Source organism: Callithrix jacchus, chromosome 15, assembly GCF_049354715.1.
Source record: "Callithrix jacchus isolate 240 chromosome 15, calJac240_pri, whole genome shotgun sequence".
Classification (NCBI taxonomy): Eukaryota; Metazoa; Chordata; class Mammalia; order Primates; family Cebidae; genus Callithrix; species Callithrix jacchus.
Genome location: NC_133516.1, coordinates 19653112 through 19673201, shown reverse-complemented (window position 1 = coordinate 19673201; position 20090 = coordinate 19653112). Strand labels below are relative to the sequence as shown.

Here is a 20090-nt window from a genome sequence, read left to right as displayed (position 1 = left end):
CCTCGCCCTCCCAAAGTGCTGGGATTACAGGTGTGAGCCACTGTGCCCAGCCCATTGGCCTCTTTCTGTAACTAAATCTGAGTTGTGGCTATCAGAGCTCCTTCTGATAATTCTTCTGAGTGGCAAATGAGCCCGAAGTGTTATTCAGGAGATTAACTGTTCTTTAACAGTACACTTGAACAAGAAATTGAAAGTTTACATTAGTCTCAAAAGATTCTCCATACATATGTTGCCTTTCTGTTTTAAAGAATGACTCTTCTGGGTGACAGATTCATCAGAGAAAGTTCAGTGAAGGCATTATTTTGTAATGGAAGTAGGTAAGAAAATAATCTAGGAGGAAGGAAAGTGTAACAACTTGTGTCATAGGAAAACCTGTTTGGATAAATCTACAGGAAAAACTCCTCTTTTCTTTCAAAGGTCTTTTGGTCTATATATATATATATTTATATGTATATATACACACACACATATATATACATATACATATATATACACACACACAAATATACTTTAATATATATATTATATATAATTTACACACATATATATTATATTAAAATATATGTGTGTATAAATATCATATATATATTTATGTGTGTATATATGTACCTATATATCATATGTATCATATATTATATAACATACCATATAATATATATTTAGATTTAATTATATATGATGTATAAACCTAAATATATATTATATAATGTCATATAATATATTTATATATCATATTTAAATTTATATTATAATATATATTTATATATATATAATATATATTTCTAGAAGTAGGCTTCTGATGCTTCTATTTTACCATCAGCCTTTAGCAGTAGACTTGTTCTATACAGAAATATCATGGGATAGGAGGCAAAGACATAGCACAGTCTCTTGGGCTACTTTCTGGAGTGAAGGCCCAAGGCTTTTCTGGATGCTAGAAATGTTTCTATCCTGCCATAAACAGAAAATATTCAAATTTAGTCTAAGAAAAAGAACAAACTAGATATTGCAAATGCGGCTATCTCATCTTAAGAGATGACGCTTGTGGGTACAATGGGTAGCAGAACAAGGGAGAAGCAATCCAACTTGTTCTAAAAGGATTTTTGCCACTTCACCGGGTTGGACACACATGAAACTAAACAGCCGTCATGGCTTTTTGACAGCAGAGGTCAGGCAAAGAAATATAAACAATGTGTTTAGGATGTTCTAACAGATTTTATTTCTTATTAAACACATGTCTAATTCATTCAGAGATTTTTTTTAACCATTGAAAAATAATAACAAATTATACTTTTAAGTCTATGTAAATGGATGAATTGCTGTAACGGATTTACTATTCCAAAAAGTTGATGAGACGTTCTATCATTCTACCAAGAATATAGATTAGACTTGAGCAATTTTCATAAAATTACCTCTTCATGTCTCCTCCATCTATACTGATAACAAGTGCCTCTTAAATTACATAATAACGATTTTCTCCAACTTGAGTGAAATGTCCCAATATTTCCAGTGAACCAGGTGGACTTATGTTAACTAGAAGCTTATATGTGTATAAACATCAAATGTGATATTTCCAGGTAATAAGTCAATACCAATACATTGACTAGTGGTAACTTAGTAGGTGGAAAATTTGTCTCCATAGTGTTAATAACAGATTGAGATTGGCCATGTTGAGCTTCATTTAACATACTATGTTGGGTCTAACAAAAACAAATATTAATCTTCTGAGTTAATATAGTTGGGGCTATATATTTAGCTGGTTTCTAAAGCATACTTAGATCTAATTCCCCTTCTACTTTATAACAGATCAGAAGAGATGCTTCTCAAATGAAAGAATCAACCAATGATATCTCTGCAACAATCATCAGGAAACTTTTTAAGGAAGTTGAACACATTCTAACATCAAACATATAGGTGGAAATATTGAATAGATTCAACCCAGTTTTAATACACATCACAAAGTAGAATGGAATCTTATCTTGTTTCTGAAGCAACTCTGGGAAATTACAATACTAAAATAGTAATCTCAAACTGTCACCACCAACAAGAGTCCCCCGTGAATTCCGACACGTTAAAAGGGGAACTGTTCGGCCTTCATTTTGGCATTTTTCAGTAATATGGCTAATATTGAATAGTCTGGTTGATTATGTAAATACAATGTTGCATATTAAATGTAGAGATTTGGGTATCTTCCCCCTCTCTCTGAACCTGTAATTTTTTTATGTCCTTCATGAAAATTTGACATAAATAAAACAGGAATGTGTACTGTATTTCATAACAAAGTGGCTTAGATGACCAAACTTTATCAACAGGAATGCCTCTCAAATAACATTCTTCCAACCACAAAGCTGTATGCAAACATAGTCTGCTGTGTCTTATGACAGGCAGAAAAATAAACTCAAAAACAAAGAATACTTTTCCTTCTTTAATCATTTAGTTAACAAGTGGAAAATAAACCTATAGCATATTTTGATTCTTCATTGTGATGAGAATTAAATTCTTTACATTTTGATTCTTCATTGCTCCCTAGTCCCCTTCATTTCTCCATTTATGAACTCTCAAAGGATTGGCAATGCCAATCTGACTGGAGAAGACTACCCAACCAAATGTCAAAATGTATTTATCTGTATAAGACTGAGTGGAAATCACCAAGTTGATACCTGAGAGAGAAAAACACAGTTCTGCTATCTTTCCAGCAGTCTAAGAAATATGTGTCCCCAAAGATAAAATATGCGAAGGCATATTGTATCAAAAGAGTACCAAGTCTTCTTGGATAAAAAGAAATGAAGTTAATATGAAACCTGTTTAACTATTAATATCGTTAATTAAAGAACAGAAGGATTAGTTATTGCTTTCCATCAAGCCTATTCCTTAAGGGAATATTTCCATTCAGAATACTTAGAGTGAAAGAAGTATTGCATAGACGTGTTGGAATTCCAACAATATATTGTAGGGGGCCTGGTATATGACTAGTGTTTGGTAAGTATGTCGGATTAAATACTATTCTTCATCTCAATGTTCTGTCTTTAATACATTGACCATAACAGGTCACTTAGTTGCTTAATTTTCAGTGACAATAACAAAAATTGCTACCATTCCATACTATGTATATTTATTGTACATTCCAGGTCCAGCATATAATCATTCTTGGGTACTGCTAAGGTAAAGTCGGGCCCAGAGGCATAATAGAATCTCCTTGATCATAAAAGCTTTCTGCATACTTCATTCCTAATACATAACTGTTCAGTCTTACCATTTCCAGTCATTGAAAGATGTCAAAGTTCCTATTTGGTCTCCAGCATAAGAAGGCCTCCACCATTTAAGGGGGAGAAATGTGGTAGATATTAAAGAATAGTCTCACCATTTCACCTTATATACAGGTAGGGTCAAAAAATGTGAGAAGATAAATGAAGGCCAAGTGTCTAGCAAACACTCCACAATGAGTGCACATCGTGCTTGACTCACTCTGGGAGGAGAACAAACATGCAGAGCTCATGCTTGGCTTCTCAAGCACGACAGAGTGTTCTTTCGTAGGTTTGCTGTCTTTCTGGTTGTATGGTGCAGAACAGCAGAAGCTCCAGGTAACAAAATGACCTCACTGTCATTGACCCCCTTAGCAAAGCTTTCTTAGTTGAGAGTGGCTGAGAGGATAATGTTAGGAAAGACACTGTGAGGGCACGTTGTTATCTTTGTCACATAGAATGTCCCAGCTGTGAAAGAAAGTTTTATTGAGAAAAGACAGCCATATTTTACTGAAACATATTCATTAGAGGAATAAATTCTGGAGAACTATCATATAGCATGGTGATTATAATTAATTATAATGACTGTATATTTGAAAAGCTAAGAGTTTAAGTGTTCTCATCACACCAAAAAATAATGATTATTGATTTCAAGCTAATTAAGATAATCATCCTACACTGTGTGCATATATCAGAACATCACACTTTACCTCATAAATACATACACTTTTTATTTGTCAATGAAATAAATACACATTAATAATAAGTAATTTTAAAGTGCTCCTCCTCCCAAAACAACGTGTTTTAATTGGCTTGGTATAATAATTATAAACTTATTAAGTACCTGTGATATATTGGACATGGTGTTAATAATTGTAGTATAGACAATTTCTCAATTATAGCAACAATTCTTTAGAATACAAATGAACAAAACAAGGCTTACAGGGGAGCAACTTGTCCTGGTTTATATACCTAAGCAAGTTAGCAAGAAGTAGATACATTTTCCATTTTAATTGGACTACTGAAATAGCGCCTCTCAGACGGTAATCCTGCCCCAGTTTCTTGTGCTAGTTCTGTCTTCCAATACACACAGACACACACACCCTCCTTTTCTGTCATTATCACTGGAGTAATCACATTATAGCAGAGATAGGGCTATGATCTCATTATTAAAAAAAAAAAAAAGTGACCTAAACCGCAATTCTTTTACTAAATAATCATCTATAGCTCCCTACTGCTCATGGGACAAAGTGCTCTTTTTGGTATTCAAGGTGCTCATAATGTAACCCTCACACATGAAACCTTTCCTTTTCATGTATTTCTTTCTTTTTTTTTTTTTTGAGACAGAGTTTTCGCTCTTGTTACCCAGGCTGGAGTCCAATGATGCAATCTCGGTTCACCTCAACCTCTGCCTCCTGGGTTCAGGCAATTCTCCTGCCTCAGCCTCCCGAGTAGCTGGAACTACAGGCACGGCCACCGTGCCCAGCTAATTTTTTGTATTTTTAGTAGAGACGAGGTTTCACCATGTTGACCAGGATGGTCTCGATCTCTTGTTCATGTATTTCTTGAATCTACCAAACTTATTTTCCCTATATATCCTCAGCGGTTTCTCGAGTCAGGAATTTGCTCACATTGCTTTCTAGATTTGAAACACCCTTTACCCAATTCGAAAACTGACATTGAAACCCATTTAAGACTCAGTGGAAATGTTATTTTACTTAAGACATAAAACGGTTTAAAAAAGATTCAAATATTATCTTCCTTAACCATTATAAGATAAAGATAAATCCTCAAAGTGAACACCATAGAAAGTGGTGTTGGCCCGTGTAGATAAAAAGAAAGAAAGAAACAACAACAATAGCAATCTAAGTTACCTAACAGGACACAAATAGTAAAATCTAAAAACTGAAAAATTGAACCCTGATTTGAGGCTTCTACGATATCTTGCTGATCATTTCTGATAGGTATAGTAACAGTGTTGAAATACATGTATGTGTTCTTTGAAAATTTCCATCTCTATAGATTTTTATTGGCTAGTTCACTTCTTTACTCCCTCTCAGGATTTTATCTATAGTTAAGACATCCTAGCAAATCACTAAAACTGTTTCTAGATCTGTAATATGGTATAATAATTCTTCTAGGTATGCCTAACATAGTGTTTTGGTGTGGATCAAAAATTCATTAATTCACCCAATATACTTTTACAGCATATTTAAACATGTTAGGATTATGCTGTGGAGAAAAAAATAGGGTTGAGACACTTTGTACATTATCCAGTCTTTCATAATGTAATCAGCTGTCAATGTGAAAGCCCCTTGAAAACTAAAATGTTTTACATGTATAAGGAATTGTTAAAATTGTGTAATGAATACTTAAAGATACATCATTAATTAACCTTTGAGGTCAATGCCATAACAACCTCCATATGTAATCCAACAATTGTTTTTTAGAGAGGATTGCGTAAAAAAAAAAAAAAAATCTGTGGAACAAGACTCATTGTTTATTAGTGTTATTTGGCATGTCTTTCTTAAGTTTTTATAATTTCATTTAGTACTTTCTTCAGTTCTTATAAGTTTGTTTAGTTTCAACAGTGAGATTTCTCCAAAATTATAATTAGTAACATATTATTATTAGTAAACAGCTTTCAGATTTTGTAAAATATTTAAATCACTGTTTAACTATAATTATAGTTAAAATGTGAAGGATCTAGATGATTTTCCTGTAGGTAGCTTTCCATGGTGATGTTAGGAGGGAAAAGGGTCCTTAACATATTAGAATGAACAAAAATTGGTATCTGACTTCCCCTAGGGCTGTCAATCACTGTAAAGTACAACCTAAGTCTGTTCACTGGTATTTGCATTCAGATTTAAGTATTGGCATTACTAACGAGCCAACAGGCTAATCAATCGAGCTTGTTTTGTGATTATTAATTTAATATTGGTTCATGACCATGCTGAAGTCTGTCCTTACACACATTTCCTAGCAAGTGTATATTTAGATAGCATTTTTTTTTCTTTGCATAGTTTTAGGGATGTTTCATTTTCAGATTCTTTCACAGTAACCATTATATGACTCATCCAATGGACATTTATTCACTATGTTTTCATTTTCTGTTCTTTGCTTTCTGTGGTACTTTCAGATCATGAATCCCCTCATAGCAGCTGGTATTCTCAGGAAACAGTTTAATTTCAATGTTGGAATGAAATCAAAACAAAAATATTCTTATGACGACAAATCTGAGCCTACTCAAGGAAGTTTTTATTAACAAAAATAAAAAATTATACATTTTAAGGTTTACTTTAAATTTTTGAATAATTTTTCCGTGTTTGGCAGAAGAGGCATATCTTGTTTCATTTCACTTCTCTTTATTGTGCTTGGCAGATGCCGTGTTTTTTACAATTTGAAAGTTTGTAACAACTCTGTGTGGAACAAGTCTATCTGTGCATCAGCGCCATTTTTCCAACAACAAGTGCTCAATTTGTGTCTCTTTGTCACAAACTGGTGGTTCCAGCAATATATCAAACTTCTTCATAATCATCATATCTACTATGATGATCTGTGATCAGTGATCTTTGGTGTTACTGTTTTGGGGCACCATGAACTACACCCATGGAAGACAGTTAAATAATCAATAAATGCTGTGTGTGTTCTGACTGCTCTACCAACTGGCCATTCTCTGAACTCTTTCCCTTCACTTCAGCCTCCCTATTTTCTGAGACATCCCAATATTAAAATTGAGCTCGTGTGGCTGCAGTGGCTCATGCCTATAATCCCATCACTTTGGGAGGCTGAGGAGGGCAGTTCACTTGAGGTGGTGAGTTTCACATCATCCTGGCCAACATAGTGAAACCCTGTCTTTACTAGAAATACAAAAATTAGCTGGGTGTGGTGGTGGGCACTTGTAGTCCCAGCTACTTGGGAGGCTGAGGCAGAAGAATCGCTTGAACCCAGGAGGCGGAGGTTGCAGTGAGCCAAGATCATGCCACTGCGCTCCAGCCTGGCCAATAGAGTGAGACTCTGCCTCAAAAATAAATGAATAAATAAAAATAAAATAGAGCCAAATCATAACCCTAAAATGGCCTCTAAGTGTCCACATGAATGGAAGAGTCACATGCCTCTCACTTTCAATCAAAAAATAGAAAGGAGGAAGTGAAAGGAAGACATGTGGAAAGTTGAAATTGGCCCAGAGCTAGGTCTCTTGTTCCAAACAGCCAAATCGTGATTGCAGAGGAAAAATTATTGAAGGCTATTAAAAGTGTTATTCCAGTGAACACACAAATAGAAAACTACATCCGCCTTTTGCTGGAATGGAGAAAGTTCAAGAGGTCTGGTTAGAGGATCAAACAAGTCACAACCTTCCCTTACACCAAAGCCTAATGCAGAACAAGACCATAACTCTTTCAATACTATGAACAGAGGTGAGGGGGCTAAAGAAGAAAACTAAGAAGCTAACAAAAGTTTGGGTCATGAGATTTAAGCAAAGAAGCCATTTTCCTAACATAAAATTGCAAGGTGAGGCCGAAAGTGCTGATATAGGAGTTGCAGCGAGTTATCCAGAAGCTCTAGCTAAGGTGACTGATAACGGTGGCTATATACCAAACCACAGATTTTCTTGTTTGTTTTGAGGTTTCAACTTAATATTCACTACACATTCATTGCAAATAACTGCTAAGTTCTCAAAACACATAGCTAGGTAGCACACAATTTCTTCTTCAAGGGCTACAGAAAGAGAGCAATTGTATAGAAACAATCTCATGGAATACATAGGAGAGAACAGTAATTTGAGTGAGAAAAATACGGCACTACAGGGTTTGAGATGGATATTTTGCACAAGTAGAAAGTTCAGAGGCTTGAAAATATGGTCAGCTACAAATCTCGTAATTCACCCAATCATCCTGGCCCTTAGTCACCATGCCTTTCACCATCTTTTTACCTCTGCCTCTTCTATTTTTGCCACTCGGCACTTGTAGTTTCTCAACGCCCTTGCCTCTAGTTTACTCCTCTTCCCATTTACCACAGCTTGACTTTTTGTGGGGAGCAGTTTAGGAAAGCTATTTCAAAAGCAGGAAAAGTCCAACTGATCTAACAAGTTTACAAAGAGAAATTTCTACTAACAGGGATGCTTTCAAAATCTTAAATTACATAAGTGTTATTTCTATTAGCACAAAATTTTTTTAAACCTAAATACTTAACAATAGGACACTGTTGGATAATTTAACAGACATCCTCATAAGAAATTACTAAACTATTAAAATTTGTTTTTCAAGAAATATTTGACAAGGTAAATAACATATGCTTTTCTAACACGGAATTTTATGTTACTACAGCTAAAGCAAAACATCCTGTTCACTGGGTAAAAGACACACACGGACCTGCTTTATGTGTTTATATGTCAGTGCAATTAAAAAAATACTGTAATTGCAATTTCAAAACTTCAAAATTTTAATAGGTGCCAGTGTTCTCTCTTTTAGTCATATAGGAAAAGAAAAATTTTTTGAAAACCATTCAAAGCTTGGACAAAAATTCCACAGCTATAGTCCTCAGGATCACTTTGCAGAGTCTTCAAGACTCAGATACAGGGAATTCTCTACATAACCTTTCAGAGAAGACATTCTATTAATAGCTTGCATGATCTCGTCAACCAAGAGAATGTTAGTGGCAATCACACTGCAGGAATGAAGAAGCTGTTTCTTTACACAATAGTGATCCCATATGCCTATTTCTGCCCATAACATTGGCTCATCTATGTTGAGGTCCACATCTGCACACTGACTGATTCTGAATGTTCTGCTTGAATTTGAACTAGCGTTCTTGAAGCTTAAAAGCAGAATTCTGAACAATAACCTTGGAAATAATGAGCAATGCATCAGTAAATGCTTGAACTCCAACCTGTGCCCTGCCCTTTACACTGGTGTTATATTTAATCAGGGCTTCTGCCATTTCCACTTCTATGGCACCAGTACCTGGAACTACACAGCCATCATTAATAGCTCTTTTGACCACCCTCAAGCCATCTCTTTTGGCATCTTTGATTTGAGACAGTATGTGTTTATTATGTCCTTTGATCAATAATGTGACAGAGCGAGGATTCTTACATCATTTCTCTATAAAGGTGAACTCTCAATGTATACTCATACACAAGACCTGCATGTCCTAAGCAGTCAGGATTTAGGTCATCAAAAGAAATCAGAGCTACCCCACCATAATCAAGAGTCAGACTCTCTGTATTTCTACTTTCAGCTCTGTGTAGAGCTAGTATGCCTTCTTTTGCAAGAACATCTAAGGAAAAGGGTTCAATTCACTTTTGATAATAACAAATCCTTTATCTGATTCACCACAGACTTTCCTTTTTAGTTTTATTATTTTTTAACTCTATGTTCAATGAACTTTCTTTCCGATTTTGTAATTGTATTCTCTCTCTTCTTTGGTCTTGTAAATAAAAAAGCCAGATTTCGCTTCCTTTTTTCATATTCTAATGACACATGACACTTGAGGATGTATGCATCTTCCACCATTTTCTTCAAATCAGGACACCATATTCCATGGTCCAAAACAAGCCCTCTAATTAACCTTGTATCAGTTTCAGGTTTATGTTTCATCTCCATGATCTCAAATATGAAGAGATCAACAGGTTCCATTTGTCTTTTAATGGTTAAAATGGAGTCCATTACAGCCTATGTTAAGACATCTGCAAGTTCAGCATGAACTTTAGTACTAAGAGATGTTCTGGCCACATGTCTAAGTGTTTCTATGTTTATCCCTCTGCTTACTTTGACTTGTTCCAAGAACGGAAAGGCCCTTACCCTTGCAGCCTCAAATCCTTCAGTAATTATTCTGGGATGAAGGCCTTCAGAAATGTAGAGGTACACCTACTTCAATAGCTCTCTAGTTATTAGGATATTGTTAGTCATACCATCCCCGGTTATATAATCTTGAGCTGTTGCTACTTTTGATATTAAGAATGCATTTAGGCCGGGCGCGGTGGCTCAAGCCTGTAATCCCAGCACTTTGGGAGGCCGAGGTGGGTGGATCACGAGGTCAACATATCGAGACCATCTTGGTCAACATGGTGAAACCCAGTCTCTACTAAAATTACAAAAAATTAGCTGGGCACAGTGGTGCGTGCCTGTAATCCCAGCTGCTCGGGAAGCTGAGGTAGGAGAATTGCCTGAACCCAGGAGGCGGAGGTTGCGGTGAGCCGAGATCACGCCATTGCACTCCAGCCTGGGTAACAAGAGTAAAACGCCGTCTCAAAAAAAAAAAAAAAGAATGCATTTAGGCAGGGCATGGTGGCTTACACCTGTAATTCCAGCACTTTGGGAGGCCAAGGCAGGTGGATCACCTGAGGTCAGGAGTTCAAGACCAGTCTGGCCAACATAGTGAAACCCCATCTCTACTAAAAATACAAAAAGTTAGCTGGTCATGATGGCAGGTGTCTGTAATCCCAGCTACTCAGGAGGCTGAGGCAGGAGAATTGTTTGAACATGGAAAGTGGAGGTTGCAGTGAGCTGAGATTGTGCCATTGCACTGCACTCCAGTCTGGAAAAAAAAAAAAAAAAAAAAAAAACATAAAAAGGAATCCATTTAACAGCATTTGCATTTCATGAATTAGCATTTTGTGAAGTGGCACATGGCTTTCTTTAGTAAGTGTGATGTCTCCAGCACCAGAAACAGGTGTCCTCATGTTGTCCTTGGGCCCCAGGTTGGGCCTCAGCACCGCCTGTAGCACCTGCACCACACTGATGTTTAGCACCAACACCACCTGCACTCAGGCCACCTCAGCCTTGGGCTTCAGGGTCTTCCTGGCAGCTGCCTAAGCAGAGGAAGAGAAAAAGACCTGTGCCAAGATCCCAGAGCCAGCATGGACTGTAGAAAATCCAGATAGTGCTTCCCTCTATCCGTTCTTCTGTAGATTTTCAGTGTACTTAAAACAACCTCCTATTGGGAGAAGACGCCATCTAGGACTTTCATGAAAAGTGGAAGTCAATTCCTAGTTTCAGAGCTTCCAAGGAAAAGCTGACTCTCTTGTTAGGGGCTGGTGAAAAAGATGACTTTAAGTTGAAGCCAAAGCTTATTTGCCATTTTGAAAATCCTAGGGTCTGTAAGAATTATGCTAAATCTACTCTGAAGATGTGACTCTGTTGCTGCAAGTTCATGACAGAACTTGAATGAATGACGAGTTTCTTTTCATGGATGAGCCAAAAAAATGTTTTGCTTTTTTTAAGATGGAAACTACTCCTGGTGAAGGTGCTATAAATATTTTGAAATGACAGCAAAACATTTAGAATATTACATAAACTTAGTTGATAAAGCAGTGGCAGGATTTGGAGGACTAACTTCAATTTTGAGATAAGTTTTACAGCATTATTTGCTATAGAGAAATCTTTTGTGACAAGAATGTTCTTGAGATGATCAATGGAACAAACTTCATTATTGTTTTAAGAAATCCTCACAGCCTCCCCAACCTTCAGCAACCACCACTCTGATTAGTCAGCAGCCATCAACATCTGCATAAGCCCCTACACCAGCAAAAAGATTAGGACCTGCTGAAGGCTCAGTGATGGTTAGCATTTTTTAGCAAGAGTATTTTTATTTAAGGTGTATGAACATTGTTTTGTTGGCATATGCAATTGCACACTTAATAGACTATAGTATATTACAAACATAATTTTATATGCACAAAAAAAACCAAATTTTTGTGTGGCTCACTTTATTGCAAAATTCACCTTATTGCAATGGTCGGAAGCTGAATTGCTAAGATCTCTAATGCATGCCTGTATTGGAAAATCATTTAAAGGCATGTTTAGCATAGAGCACCACCAGGATATAAGCCAGAAAGGTCTATAGGAATTGTCTCCATCCAATCTTTGTACCTCAGAGATAGAGGAAATGAAGTGCGTGGAAGCAATTTAATTTGGCTATGGTGACTCCTCAACTTAGCAGCCAAGTCCAAGCCCCCAGTGCTGTTTCAGTACACTTCACTATCTTACACCAAGTGGGTTCTTAAAACCTTACTTTGTGAATTAAAAGCACATTCTCATCTGATAACAGTCTTCTGACATCGTGGTTGAAAAAATACAAATGCACACAATGAAAAGAATGACTTTTCAGATTCTCTAGATTTTTTTCTGATAGCTTAGCTATTACATGTAGATAACCTGAAACATTAAAAGAAACAAAGAATGTAATTCACCAAGGGAGTAGATTATGCCAGACTCTTAAAAAAGGAATTTAAGATAAGTTCTGAAGAATGATTATGAAATAGCAATCAATTGGCAGTAGTAGGAAGAGCATCCCAGGCAGAAAGAATAGCATAAGCAAAATCCTTAAAGCAGAAATCTCCCAGCACTTTTTCAAATGTGGAATAAAACTATTATGTTGGAGGGTAGTGAGGGAAGAAAAAGCTGATGTTAAAAAAGTATATAAATGTCAGCCTATTCAGGCCTTATGGACCATGCTGAGGAATTATATTTTATTGTTATAGAAAAATGTTATAACATCTTAAGCCAGGAAAGGGCATGATATAAATTTTCAAAAAGATTCTTCTCAGTTCCATATGCATCATTTGTAAGAAGAGGAGAAGAATGGAGGTGAGATCATCAGGTAGGAAGTTTATTGTGATAAGCCAAGAGAATACTAGTGGTTATTTGAAGACTAGAAAGGTAGCAGTGGAGTTGGAGAGGAATGAACAGACTTGAAGTTATTTTTGGAAGTAGAACTAACAGATTTCAAACAAACTCTCTGGTTAAAGACTAAAATGCTTATTCAAAATTACATAATCAAGTAATATTGCTTACTTGATTATTATAATTTGATATACCTCTATTATTAATTCCTTCTTCATTCATAAAGACCAGAAACTGTCAGATTCTCACAAACTGTCAGAGAAGGTATTATCTAGGCCTTATGTTATCCCCAGGGCACACATCTTTAGTCAGTGTGTATAAAATCCACCTTCTCCACATTCAGATTCTGACTTGTCCACTCAGCAGTTGTTAGAACATGGACAAGTCATAAAACCCTTTAAATTCATTTCCATGAGGAAAAGAACAACACTTCCGACTCGCCTCCCACATCTTAATTTGGTATTTGCTGTGAGGCTTAGTAATATAATAGGGACATCCAGTTTCAAAAAATATTAAGTGCTCTATTATCACACTTCTCCCTTACACAGGTGCACACACACACTTAAAACCACCAAAGAGATGTTTTAAGACACAAATATGTAAGGACAATATTGGAAGAAACTTTTCTTTCAATCTTATCAGGCTAGGAATAATGACTAACATCATATCAAGAATTCAAGCAAGTCTCCTTACGGGTAACAAGTGCTACCCAAACTAAATACTCAGAGAATCCAATCCACTTTTGGATTTGATTCATAAAAGGAAATGGGCCACGTGTGCTGGCTCACGCCTGTAATACCCAGCACTTTGGGAGACCTAAGCAGGCAGGTCACAAACAAGGTCAAGAGTTCAAGACCATTCTGGCCAACATGGTGAAACCCCGTCTCTGCTAAAAATACAAAAATTAGCTGGGTGTGGTGGTGGCATGCCTGTAGTCCCCACTACTCAGAAGGCTGAAGCAAAAGAATTGCTTCAAGCTGAAAGGCAGAGGTTGCAGTGAGCTGAGATTGTTCCACTGCACTCCAGCCTGGCAACAGAGCAAGATTTCATCTAAAAAAAAAAAAAAGAGGAAATAACAACTGCCAAGGATGGACAGATATCCGAAGATCACCCTAATGCAAGAGATGTGGACAGAAATAAACAGGAATAAAGACGTCTTGGAAGGAACAGAGCTTGTGTGAACAGAGAGAGCTTTAGGAAAACTATAATTTTAATCTTTAGAGAAATAAGAAAACATTTCAGCTAGCCATAAAACAAGAAATACTATAACAAATTCAAAGAACAAAAATGTGTAGAAGTGAGGAACTCAATAGAAAAGTTGAAAAAAAAATAAACAGGTTCAGGAAACGAGGAAAAGAGAACAGCAAGTAGAAAAAATAGAACATGGGAAAAAATATTTAAATGAACAAATGAGGTCAGGAGGTCCACATATAAGTGAGAGGACCTCTAGAAAGAACCAAAAAGAGAGAAAAAAATTACTTATAAAATATGTTGGAAAAATTTTCCAGAAATATATGCTACTAACTAAGTGGAATAAAATGCATCCAAGTTGAGGAAGTATAAGAACAAAGGATACAAAGAGAAAAATCTTACAGCCTTCCAGGGAAGAGAAAAATAAAATTACATATCATATATAAGATTGGGATTCAAAGTGTCTTTGGTGTTCTCAAAAAAAAAAAAAAAATACTGGCAGCAAAAAGACTACTTGAGCAATGCCTTCAAAATTCTAAGCTAAATAAAGAAAAACCTAAAAATTTAATCCAGACTAATTAGAAATTAAATCTGATAACGTAATGAAAACATTTTCGTTTAGTTCACAAAACAAAGTTTATGAACTATTGCTCAAAAAGCTTCGAATTTTGTCTTTCACTTGAATACAAGATCTAGGGAATCTAACACAGGAGAAAAGTAGGGAGAATCCTCAGGGTCATGCTGAAGGATAATTCCAGATGATAACTGAACAGACATAAAGAGCCATCAGTTAGATTACTCAGTGTGACCCAAGAAACAGACATACTAATATTACTAAGAATCCCTCTGTCCTGGGAGGCCCGGCTCAGATTACTATCAACCCAGACCTTCTAGGCACTGTTGTCAGCTGAGGACATTCACTCCACCATACTGAAATTTTCTGAGAGTTGGAAGTTTGTCATGGTGAGCTCGGAGAAAAACCAAACCAAATCATCCCATTCTCAAACCATATTCATGCCAGATGTCTGGCATTTGGCTCATTTTACAGATCTGTCAGATGCCAGAGTGTGGAGCTTTCTATATCTCTCTGGACTCATTCACTACCTTTCCCACTTAATTCCCCCAAAGAAATTCTTATAACTTTAAAAGGAAGATGAAAAATAGACTATGATCCAAAGACTCTACTTTAACTATTTTCTGCTAGGATCCTTGTTCTGATGATAATGTGGCTTTTCTTACAGAGTCTTTGGTGCTTCCACTTAGTTTCTCTATGTAGACATTTTCATATTTATTTATATGTATATAATTAAAAGTAATTTTAAAATCACAAAGAAGGAGATGCAAGATTTGTGATGCTTAGTATAGTGCCTGATAAATAATGAAGTATGAATATATCACAAGCACAATTGTTCAAATTTTACGTAGGTTTAAAATGTCTTGGATTTCTATAAAGCTCCTGCTTGCCCACTCACACCAGTGCCTAAAGGCTGAATGATTAGTGATCTTCACTTGGCATTTCCAATTCCCCTCCATACCTTCACTTTTTCAGTTCTTACAATATTGTATGAGGTCTAATTCTTATATTAAATCCAGTATTCACATAATATCCATGGTGGCTCTGTTTCTCTGACCAATAAAATTGTGATAATGTGCTCTAAGGTCTCTTCCGTATATGGCATTCTATGATTCTCTTAATTCCATCCCCTGTGATATTGTATGGTTTACGTATATCTCAGTAAATAGCAAGGAGCAGATTCAGGCCCATTCATTCATTTTCAGCAGACAACAAGGAAGTTCTGCCCACTGTAAGTTTTCATATAGTTCCCAGAACACCAAGAGAGAACTGAGTTCTCAGATTTTGAATATATAACCAATAAAAGAGTTTACAATGACTGCACTGAATTAAATAGACACATAGGCTTACCTGTATAATAGTATATATTTAGAGCACATGTGCTTAAAATAAATTAAATAAGAAATAACAACTCCTTCTATTCATGCTGCTTAAGTATACAAAGATAAAATGGAAACTAAAGATTTGTTCCAGTGACTAAGGCCAAGCTGTCTCCACCCATCAACTTCTTCCCATTAATCCTCAATTGTTGCAAAAATATTTAGCTTGTACCTGAAGGAGAACAATATCTCAGCAACTATTCCAAGACAATAAATCAAGAAAGCTGGTTTGTTCACATTTTTTCCCCCATTCTTGAGGTAAACCTCCCACAGAGAAATTTATGCCATGCAAGGGATTCAGCAAAATGAATGAAAATGTATTTGTCACCCATGTAGTCTTTTCTGTGGCACAGTTCCAATCCACAAGCCTGGAGAGACAAAGAGTGTGTGTGTGTGTGTGTGTGTGTGTGCTGTATGGTTTCTTAACTTTATAATTGCAGCTGTTCAAACATTTATCTTTTCATGCTACAAAATAAGGAATTCACAGAGCACAGAGAAGCAGCATATTCTTCCATCAGTTTAGCATTCGTTCTGGGATTTAAACAAAATAAATTAAGAATGCATGTGGTTTTTATAAACTAGTCTGTATCCTTCAAATAAATTCCAAAACTATTCTTTCTTTGCAACCTTCTTCTGCTGAAAGCATTACCAATCCACCTTTGCATGCCACTTTAGTTATGAAAGTTATTTTACAGTTTAAAAAATGCTTTTATATACATAAAATAGGGCAGCAGAATATAGGAAGAAAAGACACTGCCTTTGTAGTCCGAAGATCCTTACCATCTGTGCAATAAAGTGGGTGGGACAGTGGAGGTGGGAGCCTCCACTATTTTGAACCTCAAGTTTCTTGGAAAATTTCTGACAAGCTTAGTTGAAATCCTGCATGTGAAGGTGATTTGTGAGAGGTCTGGAATGAGACAAACAAAAGGTATTAAATCAAAAGGCATGCAGTCAATTGGCATTTTACAGATGGGGATTAGCCATTAAATGGTCCATTAAAAACTAAACAGATGTATATCAAAATGAGAGGTACAAAGTCTTGAATCCAAGTGCAATACTCTCTCCATTCCATCTCACTGTCCTTTGTCATTTTTCTCTTCTACTCTTGAAATCATTTTTCCCCCGGTATGAACTACATTATCTAATGTAGAAATGATTTTTAAAGTTGTGATTGGGGCCGGGGACGGTGGCTCACACCTGTAGTCCCAGCACTTTGGGAGGCCGAGGTGGGTGGATCACGAGGTCAACAGATCCAGACCATCCTGGTCAACGTGGTGAAACCCCGTCTCTACTAAAAATACGAAAAATTAGCTGGGCATGGTGGCGTGTGCCTGTAATCCCAGCTACTCAGGAGGCTGAGGCAGGAGAATTGCCTGAACCCAGGAGGCGGAAGATGTGGTGAGCCGAGATCGTGCCATTGCACTCCAGCATGGGTAAGAAGAGCGAAACTCCGTCTCAAAAAAAAAAAAAAATTGTGATTGGAATTTAAACTTTGAGTTTAAATCTGAGCTCTCTCTCTCTCCTCTCACTAGTTTTTTGATTTTTGAGTATATTAACTTCTCTGTGCCTCAATTTTGCCATCAGTAAAATTAGGATAAAATGGACATAAATATCATAGTGCTGTTTTGAAGATTATATAAGCCAGCAAATGTAAACTACTTAGAATAAAGCCAGGTGGGTAAGAAACATTCAACCAAAGTTAACTCTTTTTATGTATACAGTCCTACAGTGTCACCATGTTAATGTGATCTATTGTGCTGGATTTTCCATAATAGTCAAAGCAACGTCACTCATACCTGCTACCCTTAAAAGCATTGGGGGTGAGGCAGAAATAATATGAGTAGGATTATGTTGTTTCTATTGTCAGAACCTGAGTGGAATATCTTAAAAGAAGTTCCAGCTTCAAAATGTGCAACGCCATTTAATGCTATTGCTGTAAAGTCCGGAATATGTGGAACAACCATATTTGAATAGAACCATGCTGTTTTAGTCCATTTTGTGTTGCCAACCCAAATACCCAAGAATGAGTAATTTGCAAAGGAAAGGAATGTATTTCAAACAGTTCTGGAGGCTGGGAAGTCCAAGGACAAGGAAGTGCATCTGGTGAAGGGCTTTTTGCTGGTGAAACTCTGCAAGGTTCCAAAAGAATGCAGGGCATCACATGGTAAGGAGCCAAGTATGCTAAATGAGCTTTTATAACAGACACACTCTTGTGATAACCCACTAATTCATTAACTCATTAATTCATGAATGGATTGATCTATTCATGAAGGCAGACCCCAAGTGACTCAATAACCTTTTAAAGGCCCTACCTCTTAATACTGGTACATTGGGGAATAAGTTTCAACATGAGTTTTGGAGGTGACCAACTCAAATCATAGTAATGTCTATTACTTATTTCTTTTTGATTAACACTGTAGAATCTTTGAAAGGGCTAGGAATAACAAGAAAATTACAAGATGAACTATTTTCTATGCTTAGAGTTATTTGGAAGCTAATTAGTAGAAGACCCTTTTCATATAACTTTAGTGACTAGGGTACACCAGGAACACAAATCCTAAAATGTCAGGATGTAAAGGCAATTTGGGGTCACCCCTCTCCCCATCCTATTCGATAAATAACTTTCCTTTCCCGAATTTCCTATAAGCAATTTGCTAGCCATTATTTAATGTTTTCAGAGATAGAAAAATTCTCAACTACCAAGGAAGCCACCTTACCATCAGATAATTTAGATTTTAGGAAGTTTTTGTTTACTTTGAACACAATTTTGTTTCATAGTAACTTCCATACAGGAACTGACTCCTAGTTCAAAAAGAATGATAATATTCTATAAACAATGAGGACTATGAAAAAGTACTATAGGCCGGGCGCAGTGGCTCAAGCCTGTAATCCCAGCACTTTGGGAGGCCAAGGCGGGTGGATCACGAGGTCAACAGATCGAGACCATCCTGGTCAACATGGTGAAACCCCGTCTCTACTAAAAATACAAAAAATTAGCTGGGCATGGTGGTGCATGCCTGTAATCCCAGCTACTCAGGAGGCTGAGGCAGAAGAATTGCCTGAACCCAGGAGGTGGAGGATGCGGTGAGCTGAGATCGTGCCATTGCACTTCAGCCTGGGTAACAAGAGTGTAACTCTGTCTCAAAAAAAAAAAAAAAAAGAAAAAGAAAAAGTACTATAAAACTGAAGCTGTGGCTGGGCATAGTGGCTCATGCTGGGAATCCCAGCACTATGGGAGGCTGAGACAGGAAGATCACTTAAGAATCTCCCAGGATGTTGAGATCAGCTTGGTAACATAGTGAGACCCCCATCTCTACAAAAATAAAATAAATAATAATAATAATAATAAATAATAGCCAGGCATCGTGGCACATACCTGTAGGCCAACCTACTTGAAAGACTGAAGTGGGATGATTAATTGAGCCCTGGAGATTGAGGTTGCACTTAACCGTGATCACATTACTGTACTCCAGCAGAGTGCAGGTGACATGTCTCAAAAAAAGAAAAGTTGTTATTAACAAGCATTCTTTCTAAAATAAGCTATATTTAGGTATCATGAGATGGCTCTGACCATAATCCTCCTGAAATTAGACATCTCAAGGCTCTTGTGATTTTCTGTTGGTTTTCACATTATTATTCTTTCCCACTCTCACTTTTTGGCCAAGTACCATAGGACCAACTTACACTTCATCTCAGAGCCCACAGTACACTTTGAGTAGATGTTTATTCCCTAGTGACAATTCATTTATGGATGAAATATTTGCTTCTATTTACCCCACTCTGATCCTCCTTTTCATTACTATTCACAATATTTCTGGGCAATTTTATCTGACTATTCCTTTCAAAAACAAAGTTTTTATAGCATAAAAGAGCCTTGCAACACAGAGAAAGTTGTAAGGTGACAACTTACAGTCTATAAACTAAGAAAGATCTAATAACAAAGTAAGCCCCATTTAGTTATGGACCCTTGAACATGCTCTCAGGCTTGTTAGCTCAGTAACTTCCCCCTTATCTTTAGGTGTGTTTTCTCTTTCTTTTTCTCTAGTTGAAAGCACGGTTGATTTACTTTCAATTATTTTTC

The 20090-nt window shown here is 36.6% G+C and overlaps 1 pseudogene; it reads right to left on the bottom strand.

Annotated features, from left to right (window-relative positions):
- Positions 1–8732: 8732 nt before the first annotated feature.
- On the bottom strand, positions 8733–11024 carry LOC100410515 (T-complex protein 1 subunit zeta pseudogene; annotated as a pseudogene).
- Positions 11025–20090: the final 9066 nt, after the last annotated feature.